Source organism: Teleopsis dalmanni, chromosome 2 (genome assembly GCF_002237135.1).
Source record: "Teleopsis dalmanni isolate 2A chromosome 2, ASM223713v2, whole genome shotgun sequence".
NCBI classification, from domain to species: Eukaryota; Metazoa; Arthropoda; class Insecta; order Diptera; family Diopsidae; genus Teleopsis; species Teleopsis dalmanni.
In genome coordinates, this window is record NC_051847.1 from 235,199,257 (window position 1) to 235,214,387 (window position 15,131).

The following is a 15,131-nucleotide window of genomic DNA, read 5'->3' on the forward strand; positions in this document are numbered from 1 at the left end:
TTTTTTTTAATTTTTGAATAACCAAGTGGTTCAAAAAAGTAGTAAAAATACGAAATTGACAATACTGATGTGACACTCTATATAACATTTTATATAGCATTTTCGACATAAACCGAAAGAGCCACTTTTGCCGTGTCCGTGACACTCTACATAACATGGTCCTGAATTTGGTTTTGTTTTTTAAACATTTTTTCAACAAATCATTATTCAAGATATTTTATTTTTTAAAGTATTTAATTATTAAATTCTTTTTGATTATAATTATTATTGTCGTCTCCAAATTGTGGAAGTAAGTAAAGCTGTTACAGTTCCTCATACGCCATATTTGGTATGAAATATTTATTCATAAACTTCTAATGTAGTCTCTACCTGTTGGTTAACTTAAGAACCTTAACAATGAGTTCGAAAACCATGCCGTCTTTACGAGGGATATTACGTTATAACTTAATTTTAATTAAATTAAATTATGACTCTGTAGACTAAAGTATCAACTTACAAAACTAAAAATTTACTCTGATATGTAGCTTAAAGGATTATAAGTTTTTTTTTCACACATAAACGGATAGTGAATAAAAAGAACTCTTTAAAAAATGTCAAAATACTCTTCAATATCATATTTTAATGTACATATTGGACTCAAATAAATACTTTAAAGCTATGAAACAGATACAATAGATCTCTAAACCGCAGTTTAAAATATCATTACTTTTGTAGTGTAAAAAGCACAATGTATCAATGTCGTTCTAGATATCACATTCCATATAAGTCATTTAACATGCCATATGTTAATACTATTATGATGAGTACAAACTTTATAATAAAATAATATATAATATCTAAATAATTTTCTTCATACCATATTTATTCGTATACCATTTTTGATTAGTATATTTGTCCAGTTTCGTTGTCCAATTAAACCATATTACAGTAATATAACATTTTTGTAGTAGTGCAGTAGACATTTATATTATTTAAAAATACATAAATATCGAATCAAATCTCACTTTATTTGTCAAGTAAAGTAAAACAGTTTTGATTCTGGCATAATATCTAGAGTGTTATAAATTGAGCTCGAGTGTTATACATTTCGCTCCAAATTTGCCAATCGAAAGTGAAAATTGCACTAAAAGTGAATCTGGATTGAAAAAGTAACCCCATATTTAATAATTGAAAACGCCTTTAATGTGAAGAATTTTCTTTTTTAAATATAAAATTAATAAATAATTATGAAAAGAGTATTTAAAGACAGATTTACAATGCACACTTGAGTTAAGTAGCCTATAAGTGTTCGATATTGCGCACTAAAGTGACACTAAAAATTCAAACAAATGGCACTTCAGTGTAAATTCGATACTTAAGTGTGCATTGTGAAATTAGCTCTTAAAGGTTATAATAAATAAATTAAATCACTATAACGGGAAATAAAAAGTATTTATTTTATTCACAAAAAAAAAATATCATTAATTGAGTTATTAGCAAAATTTCATGGGTACTTAGGTCGTGTGCGAGTTAGGCTAAGTTGCGTTCTAAATGAGGGAAATTCTAAGTTGTGTCGATAATGTATTGATGTGTCGATACGTGTTGATAAATGGCAAAATGTGTGCAATGCAACAAATCCCAAAAAATCTCCCATTTGATTTAGCATCAACTTAGCCTAACTCGCACACGACCTTACTTAACTCTTAATAATTTAAAAAAGTTTTTGTATAAAATAAATATTGTTTAATGAACAATCAAGTATTTTTTCTAAGTACTCAAACCCATTTTACTTTTAAATTTATTTTTATGGGTTTATTAAAATCATAAAATTACAATCCTTAATTTATATACATCCGCTCTTCTGTAAATAATTCTAAATACGAGTATTACCACTTTTCTAAATAATTTTGACTTAGTTTGAAATTTTGAAGTATCTGAGGAAGCCACTAATGAAACAAGTTAGCAAAATTTTTAAAGTTTATTATTAAAAATGCAAAACCAAGCAATTATTCCTGTTAAATACACTGTTATTATAATTGTTGTGGTTTTAGTATGTTGGTTTAGTGTGTTTAGTATGTTTTTAGTGTGCAAATAAAGTTGAGTAAAATAAGTTAATGCACGTGCGGAATGATTGAAGTGTTTACTATGCAGAAATGCATTCATCACGGCATATCATAAGTAAAATAAATATAATATATAAAAGTATGTATAAAATTTTAATTGGCAGCTGTGCATGTTTAGGTTTTCAAAATTTTGTTTTCAAAATTAAATTACTTGTTTAATTTTATAAAATTAACAAAAGGAAATGCTGCAAGTTATAATCAAAATATTTTATTATGTGCTCGGAATCTGAGCTTACCATGAAAAATTATAAAATAAAAAATTTTAATTTTTAATTTGAAATGAAAACTACTAACCGAGAAACATGACCAGACATGACAGATACAAAAATATAATAACACTAGCAGAGCTAACCCCAATTGAGGATGCGTTTTGCAGACAACTATGCTTCCGGTTGCATATTATTAACATTAACGAACCGCAACTCCCTATCCACTCGAAGTGCATAGTACTGTGGAGCAAAATGTAAAAATTACTCTAAATTTTTAATTTAATTTTTATTACAAACTGAAGATAAAAAATGGAAGAAATGAAGACGCAATATTAATAGCAATTAATAATTGGTATTAATTATGCATTAATTTGCTTTATTTACGTGACTGAGTAATAGTTTAGCAAGTAATTTTTTATTGGTAAGATAACTTTTTTTATCGGTAAACGATAAACGCTCTATGTAATCGTTGTTGTAATTTAAACACACCACCAAAAAGATTCGAAACTCTGCGAAAATCTATTTATATTATTAACATCATCAAATCTTCAATAATTTGCTTTAAAGTTGTTTCCACTGAGGTTCCTCTCGCCGGATCCCAGGGTTGTTACAAGAAAATTTCTTTATAACCCCGAATCTTCTCGTCATGTAATAATTTAAAAACCGGGTTATTTCAGTTTAATTAATTTATTTTTACAAAATAAAAATATTTACAATATTTATGTGTATTACTTATTTACTAACAAAATTAATGACTATTACAAATATGGAAAATTACTATAATTCCTGTTATAAGAAAACCCGATTAGCATTAGGAGGAGTGTCCAACGTTACCGACTAGGCTACGTTGGTAGACTGGGAATCAAATTTATCGACTAGGCTACGATGCTTGGAATCAGCGTTATCGACTAGGCTACACAAATTTTGGTCTACATCCAAAGGAAAATGGTTAGTGTTGTTGATAACGTTTACACCCAAGGAAATTATTGATAATAGTAAATATATTGTTGTGACGACGTCGTTGTTTATTATAGTCGTCACAAAGTAAACGCACATCTCAAGAGATTTTAGATTATACGAATATTTATTTGATGAATTTTTAACAGAACTTTGAATCAGTCGGTATTGAATTTAAAACAACTAGAACACTATTCAACCATAATGTTATATGTATTTTTTCAAATTCACTTATACCCACAAGGCTTGTTAAGATCTTTGGATTTGTAGAATAATTCTTGTTTGGTGCTTCATCAAATAAGTTATAACCGCATTTATATTTAATTTGAATAGACTGTCTTTGATTTTTTTACTAATTTTTATTTAATAAAATTTACCAAATCAAAAAACACAACTAATTTCCGTAAAACATAAAAATAAACTTTCACTTTAATTATTTTGCTTAAGAAAATTTTATTTCTCTTCAAATGGGTTCGAATTTCAATATCATTTTCAATCTGAAGCAATTAAATAATTTATTTATAATAAAAAGTAGATTTAATGTCATCTGCAATACTCATTAGCTATTCTACTTATACAGTAAAGATTATATGGTATATTCCAATAAGAAACAATTCCTATTTCTGGGCCTCTGCTTTGACAAAGGAGAAAAGCTTATCCTTATCGCCTATTATATTTCTATTACACTATGTATCTACAATCACTTTAACGATTTAAAAATTCTATTCACACTATTGCAATTTCATTTATCGATAATGTCAAAAATTTGTAGTTCATGATCTCAAATTGCTCCACTGTGCAATTTAGTCAAGTTCTTATTTCCTCCGCAAGGAAAACGAAAACAAAAACTTCTGCAGTCGCCGTCAAGCGGAAAATGTTTAAAATATTACAATGCAAAGGATGTTTTCAAAATGAATGGAAAAAGAAAAAGCTTACGTTACTAAAAGTGCAACTTAAATGACTTTCTGGAGGGGAGGGTCATACGAAGGGTCCTCAGTGCAGAAACACGTGCGCAATTGCAGCTTAACTGCAATAACCACAAATTTTATAGTACCAGGAAAAATAAAAAAAAAATTTGTTGTGCTTATTAAATTAAAATTACGACCAGAAACGCATTGTTATCATTTATGTTGCAGGCAGGCGAGTTCTTAATGGACATAATTTCATTTGGAACAATAATTTATGACTTCTGGTTGAGAAGAAGTTATTTCTTTACCATTACAACATACAATACTTTAGGATGCAAATAAACTTATTAACAATGCAATTATACAATTATAGATTCTCCATTTAAATATATATATATCCAGATAATTCGAAAAAAAATATTAGAGTTTTCAATTATATTTAATGTAATAATTCTCCGCGAGTCTGTTATTATCACATATCTGTTATTAATTAAAATTTTTATTTCTTATATGATATTATTTTAATAATTAAATAATTACATGATAATAATAATAATAATTTTTAACTTTAATTAACAAATATTATAGAAGATTGATTAGGTTAGGTTGAAAAGGCGCATGCTGACAGTTATCAGCACTTCCACTCCGAGACATATATTACCCATTATGATGCCCTCAAAGATTATGCCAGGAGATGCGAGTTGCTAACATTTGTTATCTTCGTGTACTGGCCTTGTTGAACCATTTGGTTTTTCAGATGAAGTTGAGGATATTCTATAGGTTTGTTTCCGTTGCTTCTAGGCCTGTCAATCGATCCCCAAGACATTGAAGTCGCCTTGTCTGCAGTCATGTGCAGAGACACAGGAATTGGTTGATGGATTCTACCGCCTCCTCATCTTGGTCACTCCTGCATAATTCACTTGTTCGAACTCGCCACCGTTAGGACACAGTGCTCCATAAGTACTCCAGTAAGTCACGAATTGCAAGTTTGCTAAAGCCCAAAAGGGTGTTTGTTTTATTTTTGTCGAAACTAGGCCATAGGGTTCTAACGACCCCACAGTCTTCGCGGTTAGCTATAAACGGAAGGTATGCAATAATATTTTTTAGGACTATAACTAATTACTAGAAAACTAACTAACGAGCATTTGCTTTTGATGCCAACATATATTTTTAGTACGAATTTTTGAAAACCCTTACTTTAAAATAAAGTATCATCCTATCATGTGGATGAAGTCGTTGGAGTAGATCTACCTTATCCGTTAACATGTCTCTGGACTTGATTAGACTTAGTTTCCGTTTGATTTTAAATTTCCTCAGCAACTTTTAAGATATACAGGTTCCGATGCATATTAACATTAAGAACTTACTATAGGGCCTTGACAATATTTCGGATAACTTTATTTTGCAGGCGTTGGTTTATGTTGATATTTCATAGGTTGGCACAGCCCCAATTTTGTGCACCATAACACCATGCCGGCTTTAGATTTCGTTTGTAATTATATACGGATAGAAAAGCTTATTTTGTGGCTTGAGTTCATTTTGTTTTATTGAGTAATGCTAATATATTGTACAATATTTCCTAGGTCCTAGTAGCATTATTGGGTGTTAGTGTACTTATTTGCTTATATGATCACATTGACTAATTTATTATTGTTAAATTCAATTGGTTAGGTTTTTGTATCCTTTTCCACTGCGTCTATCAGTTCTCTTCATAGCAAGTATGGCTGTGTCATCATTATCATCATCATCGGCAGTTATACCGTTTGGTGGCAGTGGTATATCTTCAGTATACAGGAGGCATAGAAGTGGGTCAGGAATGATTTCTCGCATGTCATTAGCTTTTATTATTCTCAAGTTGCAGTACTCATGTCTTTATTTTACGCGGTAGTATCGTTGAGTTAAGTATGACTTTAAAATGGCATTGTATTGTAGTGGATAAACTTCTGGATAAGCTCTTCGTTCCATGTTTTATCAAATGCTATAGCAACATTCAAAAAGACCAGCAAGCATATGTTTTTATCTTCCAATGATTTTTCTATTTCTGCTGTGAATTTATGTACCTGACCTATGGCAATATATTTGCAGGGAAATCCAAATTGATGAGAGTGCATCAGTATTATGAGAGTACGAGAGTATTGATGAGAGTACGAAAGTATTAATAATAGGTTTTTTGAGGTTGAAAATTAGTTTTCCGCACTGTTTTCACAGTTGGGGTTGATTATATTCTCTAATAAGAAATGTTTTGATGCTGCTAAGAACTAGTTTTTTAGTTCCGTGGTATAATCTTATCTTCTCTGTCAAAAATATTATTTCGAATAGAAAAAGAATAAAAAATATTCCAAATTCAAAAATATTTTTTTAGCTCAGTGAAAGTTTTCAGCCACTGCATAGCGCCAAATCTCACAATTGTCAGTGGTTTCTCCAAATACTCATCAGTTTAATTATTTCTCCATAATTATGAAACTGTAAGTGGTAGGTATCACACCTTGTGAATTTGAAACATATGTTCATATAATAACACATGGAGCTCGAGTCACACCTAAATTGTGTTGTTCAAATTTGGAGAATGTTTGATTTAATGCATATCTTGAAAAATAAATACTGTGCACTGTGGTATATGCGTTTATCATAGATACATACAGTGGTTCACAGCTTATTTGATGCAGACCAAATTTTTTGAAAAGTTTTATTTTCTTGTGATATGAATTTTTTATTTGTTTTACTTTTTGTTCTATTACTATGGAATGTAAGAAGATTTTTGGATTTTTGTCTTTGTGCAAAAAATTGAACAAAGCCAGGCTCTGAGAAGACTTTTCAAAGTGTCATGGACGAATGACATCCTTAGAGACCTCAAGATTGATCCCATCAAAAAATACATAAAGGATAGAGCCCTGAAATTATTTGCGAAAACTGGCAGACTTACCAACACCGCGTTATCAAATCTCAGAATTTTTACGGGCTCCTTGGGGAAGTATGCAGATCTGAGGTCAATTGTTGCTTTGTCTGATGAAGTGATAAACAATAATCCAGTCAAGGCGTAAAGAGGGGTTTTAAAAATACCTCAAGTTAAGAAAGAGTAAAAGTGCTCAAGTGCACTGGCTCAGATAGCTTCAACATAATACATAATACCATAAGCAATAACTCTGTCTACTTTGTTTTTTTTAATTTTGAAAAAATAAAACTCTTCAAAAAATTTTGGTCTGCATCAAAAAGCTGGGGGAGCCACTGTATATACGTTTTAATTATATTTTTTATTTTTTTTTTTCCAACTTAACCATTAATCTAACTAATCTAGAATATTCTATTGATTATATATCTCCAGTTTAAATTACATTTACATTAAAAAAAATAATTACTGTTAATAACAATGCAGTTGTAAGCCTGATGTCCATTAACTTATTATTAAATTAGTTTAAATAGATTGAAATTTTATTCCTAATTATTAAAAATATTATCAAAAATTAGTTCAATATTTGTATGCTTTTATTTTATTACTTTTTAAATGTATTCATATAAATATATATATAATATTTGTAGTATATAGTATACTGTATACAATATATTTATATGCATATATATTATACATTTAACTAGAGAAAGCCAAAAATGTTATTTAAAAATTTAAATTAAAAAGTTTATATTTAGTACAAAAAATAACCTATACTAAAAAAATTAAATTCCATTAAGTAAAAATCAAATAAATTAATAATGAAATCCTTCATATCTACACAATAAACGGATTTTCCATTAATTTTTTTATTTTGTAAACCACAAATCATTTACAAATCTGTTTAAATGATGAAAATCTGCTGATGTGATGATAATTCTCTATATTAAACATTTGTGAATGATGTATTTCAAAAAGCAAAATACTTTTACATATATCCAATATAAATTTGATATTATTTTTTATTAAATAAATTAAAAAAATTCAGATATTCAAACAAATTGCGGATATGATTTGTTGATAATGTCAGAATTTTTTATAAAGGAATAAATACTCACTAATTGTTCAGATTAAAGCATTAAATATTTATTGATTTCTAGAATTATGTTATAAATCAAAATTAAATATATATATATATTATTTTTACAATTGACACTTTGACATTTTATAAGTGGGTCAAATCTGATTGGTTTTTTACGTACAAATAATACATATACTTGTTAACAATCTCTTCTAAGGCAATAAGTAAATTTAGTTTATACGATTATTAATTATTAATTTTTTAAATCATTAAATTATAATCATTATACTTAAGCCCCTGCGACTATTTTCTGTTTCCAAACCTAAAGAAATGGCTGGGCGGTAAGAGATTTGAGTTGAATGAAGAAGTCATTATCGAAAAAAACGTGTATTTTGAGAGCTTTGAGAAAACCTATTATTTGGAGGGAATAAGAAAATTAGAAAAATGCTGGACTAAATATTTTGAGCTAAATTATATTCTTCTTAAAACCAGAGAGAATTACTTAACATGTTACTTCCTAAAGAATGTCTCGAAATCACCTTTAATTGATATATAAAAGGTGGTAGATTCGTCAAATATATCATATAATTTCAGTATGGGATGATAGTTTTAGTAGAAACCCGTAAAACATATTTCTTTGAGACTCTTAAAAAGATTCCCAAAGATTTCTTATTATGCAAGTTCAATGCAATCAACTATTATGTAGAAAGTGTTAATATATATTAACTACCAATCTGGATTACTTGCACTTTTTTACATAAAACGTTCTCATTTATTGGTTGCTATTATGCTCGAAGTACTACTTTATAAATCAATATAAATTCCAAATTCTAAATCTTTTAAAAGATTTAGTTAAATTTTTATATTCAATCATATTTATAACATAATAGTCTTGTAATGTTATTAATTAATTTAAAAACAATGCAAACTTTATTTAGTTATTTCATTTTCATAGATAATTCATATTCATAGATATATTAAAACAAAATGTATATATTGTGGAACGTGGGGACAACGCACCGTCCATCAAGTGGTCCCACTGAAGTGAAGGATTAGCCGAAGTAGACCACGAAACGACATGAGTCCTTTTTCGTCATTCGATTCACGGATGTCATTATTGACTTAAAGCCAAAGTGACTTCCGTTTGCATAACTGCATCTCTTATAATTCCAAATAGCTCATTTAGCTTGAGCTTGGCTACCAAGTCATCTCCAACCAAATGGTGTCCCAAGATAGTCATCCTCCTGAATCTGCAAGTGTAATAAGAAAAATAATAAAAAAAATAAAACAGTTTATATTGTAAAATTAATTTCATTCAAAGCATTTTTTATTATTTTTATGAACTTTTTTCCAATAAACAATAAAAACTCATAAAAATTGTAATTTCTTTTTTATTACGTTTCCAACCGCAACAAGCAATAAATTGAATCACCGATAATTTATTCTCAACTCCTGTCTGTTGCTTCTGTTCTATCCTGCGTCATCGGGGAAACATCCCTGTTCGGAGTGTTTAGTTAGCGAATTTATGCACCAAGGGAAATAAAAGGTCGCGGTAAGCTGAGTTGTTAGAAATTTATTGCAGGCAGAATAAAAATCGCTCATTTTTCTGTTAATTCGACGATATTAATATCCTGATAACGATGCAGCTGTTCTGTAGTAACTTGGGTAAGAACAGACAGAATGGATAAGATAAATTAAAATGCATTCTAAAATCGTTGGAGAACTTCGTCTTGTCATATTTGGGAAAGGTGGAAGTTATTTCCGTTTCACATAATAAATATTGCATATAACAAGAATTAATTATGGGTCAGTCAAGCTGCTTCTTCTATACGAGGAGTGCATAGAGTTCAAAGACTTGTAGTTGTAAATTAATAAACATCAACTGTTTTAATTACTTTTTCTTGGCAGATGTTTTTTATGAATATGAAAACTTATTTCGTCAATAAATTCTTTTATAATGAAACGAAATATTAGCAAATTTATTTTTTTAATGAATCATTTTGAAGCTTTGAATCTAAAAATTGTTTACACATAAAAATATTTCAAATTAATATCAAATTAATATCAAACACATTGTATGAAAAAATATTAAAAGAACAAAGACAAAAGCCATTTTTAAATAATTTCTTTGTTCTTTAAATAAGATATCTTTTTTCTCCAGGTTACAACAAGTCGCTAACAATAATACTACTGAACAGTGTTGAAATCGAAGAAGTGATAGTTGTGAATCTGTTGATAGTTTAGTGGCTACATCAACGAATCAGCTATCACATTTGATTAAAAATGTTTGATCCACAGGAGAAAAAAGAAAAGAAAAACAGAAAACCTTCTATGCTACCTTCTATATAGATCTTGCAAAAATTAATATATTCCACTCTGAGAGTGTCTGAATTATTCAGACTTGTGGACATTCCACATGTAGATTTTTCAGATTTAGATTATTTCATTAATAGGGCAGGTTGGTTCCAAGTTGCAATTTAATGTATGAGCATTGTTGTTGTGAGGAGCAGAATTATTTAAGAGGTTTTGTTCAGAGAGAGAGAGAGAGAGAGAGAGAGAGAGAGATTCCAAATGGTCGAAAATATGAGTAAATTTAATATACTCCAATAATTGTTTTTAAAAGGATGGTATAAATATATACTGCGTCGATGCAAGAGATGCTGCAATGTCGATGTTATTTGCATGGCATCTGTGACAGTAAGGAGATGAAGGTACACTACTAACACAAAGTAAGGAATTTCGCAGCGACTTAAGCCTCCTCTTATGACCTATTGAGCTATAATTTTCCAGTGATACTATTCATTTAGCTTAGTTTTATAAAGTGGGGCATGTTGTTTACTCCTATATCTGTTTTTTTAGCTTTAATGTTGTTCACTGCACTTTGTCCCATTTCATAAACCAAACATTTGAAAATATCATACATTCATATTATTTTGCATATCAATTGTGGAAGGAAACCGAAATATATATATTGTATGAATTCGTTAAGCGAAAACATGAGTATAAGTATAGATTAATTATGACTTTATGTCTAAATGATTTAACTGAACTATATCCTTGTTCTAGATGTAGCCCTAGTTGTAAGGAAATTTATCGACGTTAGATGATCTATTTTACCTATGCTGTGATATTCATAATTTGTCATTCTAGTTAGTCTGTATCCTTTCAACTGCTAAGAGTGCATTAATTTGTTAAATCTTTTTCTATTATATCTAATTGTCTACCATTAAGCATAACCTATGTGTCGCTTAAGTATGTCTATAGCGATGTAGCCTTCATCAAGATTGATATGTATGAAATATAATCGATATGCGAGTCAGTATTTTTCTATCTGCAGTAGCTTGCAGATACTTAAGAAATTTGTTGAACTCTACTTACTAAACCAGAACAATGCCGCGGCATGTTATATATGGGTCGGATGCAATTTTGAGATGAATGTATCTATTACACACTAATGGTTCTAAATCTATTAACGTTTAGAATAGTTACATTGCATCACCTATTTTATTTCATTTTGTAATAACATGTTTTATTCGTTTCTTTGCTGAGGAAATTTTAGTCTCTATTCAGGGTCGTTGCAATATATTTTTATTTCTTCGGAAAGCTAACTTCGGAAAGTTGGTTTTTTTATAATTTTATTATTTCATTAAAAACTAGGATATACCAAATAATATATAAGAAGTGTTTATTTAAGTTGGTTAGTTGTTTGAATGTAACGCTATTCCCTCTTGGAAACTATGAATTTGTTAGAAAAAACCGGCCCTTAATTATCGTGAGTCTATGGCATTGTCCCTCGTAACCATTGTCTCTGCTTTTTATACGCTCGTCGGTGTAAGACGTTACTCCTTTTGTAAATTTTGGAATTAAAAATTGAATTATTGCTTTACTGAATTGTATAAAAATTTAAGACATAACATGGTCTTTATTTAGATATTTACAATCTAAGACAAATAACGTATATATCTAAGCTCAAACGTATAACTTCCTAAACTATAATATAATAATTATGTTTCTGCGCCTAAAAGCCCAACTAAAATAATTCTAGACTATTTATAAAACTCGTAATTGTTGTGAGCTTGATTTTACTTACTTGATATGGGACCAACATTCCGCTTCCAAAGTAGTCAAATCTATGTCTTGTAGTCGCTGGGCAGTTGCAAAAAACATCTGATGTTTCGCTCTCCACATGACGGAGTCGACGTCGACAGGTATCACTTTCTCCTGCAACTAAATTCTTCATGTGGTAATTAAGTCTACAGTGTCCTGTAAGAAGTTTAGCGTAGAGTTTAATATCATTACTGCTATGGTTAAGGATAGTGTCAACATTGATGTGTGCAGGATTAATGAATTTGTACCATGCCTGTTTGGGGTCTCCAGTGTTTAAGTAGATTTCGTTTCTCCCGTTCGCATATTTAGTTATTTGTAAAGCTATTTGTTACCCCACAAAATGGTTCTGAACCAATGAAAGAAGTATATGCATATAACTGTCTTGATTCGACTATTTATATTTATTCGAACGTATAAGTGCCTTAAATAACCCTATGAAATACATTATGATGTACTCGTCCAAGTCGTAAGATCTATTACACCTTACGTACTTGTGATGTCTTTAAAGAGCGGTGCAGGCTATCATTTTTAAATGTCATTCAAATTGCGCTCTCTCTTGCTCAAATTTTTTCTAGCGACCGTCCTTGAATATTCTCACATTAAAGAGTTATCATTCAATCAAAATGTTTGAAGAAGAAGGTGTTTGAGCACGCTGTAAGTGTGTTTGGCTGTAGGTATATATTTTATCGTATCGAAATATGTATTTGTTGTTGCAGATATTGATATGTGTTACAATGGAAATAAACAACTTGTTGCAGAGACGTACGGAAAAGGTACCATCAATTTTTATAAAATAAAAATAACTGTTTCCCATACGTACCTTATGTAAAGAAATACCTCTGAGTCACGTCCTTCAATATCTTTCGTAACATACTGCAATAAGTGATTTAAATATATAATGTTATCCCAAAAAGGGTGATTTGTGTGGAAAATGTGGTTAATTACGGTGTATTATAATTTTAATGTATAAATTACTACACACCATATTAGCCGAATTAAATTTATATTCATTTATATCATTTACAATTATATATAAAGAATTTGTATGGGTATGAAGAACTTGAAGTTTATAAACTTCATACCCCATAAAGCACATAAACGGCATTCAATTTTCGTATTCAAATTAAAGAAGAATGACATTCATTTTTAAATTTTCTATGATTTTGCATAAAATGAATATAGAAAAAATTATTTTCCTATTTATTAAATAATTTTTTTTTGTTATAATCAAATTGAATTAAAAATTGTTCATGTGAAAAAATTGCTTAAAAAGCGTGAATGTGTTTCTGACTTAAATCCTAAATTTTGATCGTTGCAGGACTTAAACCTATTCACACAATTTTTATTCTATATTTTTTTTTAGTTTTGAAATAATTCATTTACTCATTCATTATTTTGATAAATGTGAAGGAACTATGGGAGCTCTAAAATAATAGAAAATTGGTTAAAACCCTAACATTATCATATGTCATAAATTGGTTGAAAGGGATTACTTATATAGAAGCAATTAAAAATATATTTGATTTATATAATAAAAAAAATTGCATACTTTCTACAAATATTTTATGTTTTAATTAAAATTGTAATTAAATTAGTAAAATTATTTTTTAATTGTTGTAATTCGTATACAATTTTTTCACTGCAAGTACTAAGGATAGAACTTGCATTCAGCCAACTTTAAGTCGCATATTCACACATTCTAAACATTAACCCAATGGCATACTTTGTTAATTATGTTGAGTCACTGCTATTGAAGCTATTTGAGTCAGTGCACTTGAGCACTTTGACTCTTTCTTAACTCGAGGTATTTACAAACTGGATTATTGTTTATCACTTCATCAGACTAAGCAATAAATGACCTAAGATCAGCATACCTCCCTGAGGAGCCTGTAACCATTCTGAGATTTGATAACGCGGTGTTGGTAAGTCTGTCAATTTTCGCAAATAATTTCAGGACTCTATCCTTTATGTATTTTTTAATGGGATCAATCTTGATATCCCTGAGGATATCATTCGTTCTAATGTACCATGGTACTTTGAAAAGTCTTCTCAGAGCCTGGCTTTGTGCAATTTCTATCTGGCGAATAATAGTATTTGATGCTTTGCTAAACACTACACAAACATATAGAATTGATGGACGAATTATTTGGTTATATATCAGTTTTCTGTTCTTAGCATTGAGATTTTCATTTCTGAATAGCGGTTGTTTAGTTTGCCATTAAATGAAACTAACTAAAATACATTTGCAAATCGCAATAAGCCAAGTTATTTGATTAAATAACAATACAAATTATTTAACCCTTTCAGGAGTTATTGAAACTAATTTCAATAATTATTTTATTTCTGGAAATCAAAGAAATCATTATAGTTTAAGTCTGCATTTTATAAGGAACAAAATTTTTGTATTTTCTTGTAATATTTTTCGATCACATTATTCAAATTTTAATGTTCTTTATACACATAATGTGAAGGAAACCCCATTAAATATATATTATATATATCACCAACTTATGAAAACTATATCGATCATAGTCGATCCTCAAACGACTAAAGACCAATTTTATTTCACGTTCCTCTTAATTCTAAATCAAGAAACTTATAACCACTGGATGCATTGATAAATAATGTATTCTAAGCTTAAAATACAGCAGTGTGAGTTGAAGGATAGCGAATCCATAAACGTGGGTCTTAATTCAGATCAACTTGTGTAGTGAAAATTGCTATGAGACAACTGTTTTACTAAAGATTTTTTGAAAGATATGAAATAAGTGATACCCACCTGTTTTGATTTTGTTGAAAAAAGCTGTTAGTTTTTCATTTGATTCCAATAAAAATGTCTAAAGTCAAAATAAAATAGGTTAAAAATTCTTGTTAATTTTC